The sequence below is a fragment of the Plasmopara halstedii genome (assembly GCF_900000015.1).
Source record: "Plasmopara halstedii genome assembly, contig: Scaffold_650, whole genome shotgun sequence".
Lineage (NCBI taxonomy): Eukaryota > Oomycota > Peronosporomycetes > Peronosporales > Peronosporaceae > Plasmopara > Plasmopara halstedii.
This window is the reverse complement of record NW_020187567.1, coordinates 680,526-681,881: the sequence shown is the minus strand read 5'-3', so window position 1 is coordinate 681,881 and position 1,356 is coordinate 680,526.

Genomic DNA, 1,356 nt, shown 5'->3' with positions numbered 1-1,356 from the left:
ACTGAGCACTGCTCTCGTTGCGAAGCAGTCGCTGCATGCCATTGATGGCGTGGTCGGATAGAGCTCGAGGCATCTTGGACATGGCCCTTCAGATGCGCGTGGAGTGGCACGTTATCCACTAATCGAAGACTGCGGGGTCAGCAGTTCTTCGTCGGATGTTGTAGATAAAATCGGAGCTCCAAATGGGCGGAATGTGGGGGTGACACCGGACCACTCGGAGTGCATGTCACCCTGGTCTCACCGAGACATAGAAACTCTGTACAGAGGCGACGGCGAAGCCGTATGCTGGCTGCAAGACGCCGGGTGTCGACCCTGATCCTGGGTGTGTCTACCGTAGACGATGGTGCGCAGTTATAGACCCTCGTCAACTATATGACGGGGGAGGAAGATGACGACGTCCGCATCGAGGCTATACCTGCAGTATTTGATCTTCTTGAGCTGGACGATATGTCCCTTGATGAGTTCGGCAGTGCCTTGAAGGCAGGCGATCTGGTCGAAGTGGTCATTGTACAAGAGCGGGCGAGGAGATAACCTCGTCATCGCTTCTGGATGCAGCTGTCTTGAAAGACACCAAGAGAGTGCTGAACGCACGGAGTGGATTGTCGGTCCTACGGAATCCCTTGGATCCGTAATAACCGTTGGTAAAGGAATTTCAAGATGTCGTCTCCAAAAACCTGCCTTCGGTCCTTCCTCCGGACTTAGGTATGCGTCATGCGATCGACCTGGTTTCTGGAACCAAATACTACGTAACGCGCCAATGCCCCTGCCCAAGGAGCAGTGCGACGTCACTAACGCCTTCCTCCGTTCGGAGCACGACGCAGGGATGGTACGTGAGAGCAACTCTCCCCATTCGACACCCACGTTTTGTGTCCGGAAGCCGATGGCAAGTGGCGTATCGTTTATGCTTACAATAAATTCAACGCTGCCATTATTCCGGCACAGACGCCGATTCCTAGAAAGGATGTTCTTCAGAACAACATGGTGGGATGTACGAAGTACAGTGCGCTCAACTTGGTCGATGGGGTATTACCATTTGCTCATGAGAGCGAGTGATATTCCGCTAACAGCGGTGAGCACTCCGAGCGACATGCTCTGGGAGTAGCTGGTGATGCCCCAGGGGCTGTCAAATGCACCAGCAATATTTAATCGTCTTGTGACGCAGTTGTTCAGGCCCCACAGGGCGTATGCGCAGACACATTTTGACGACATTTTCGTTCATAGTCGTGCGGAGCACGGGAGGACAGATAAGGAAAACCACATAGTCTATCTAAGAGCGGTGGTCGAGTGCATGCGCACAAACAAACTGTACGCCAATGCAGACAAGTGCATCTTTGGCGCAGAAGAGGTTCCCTTTTA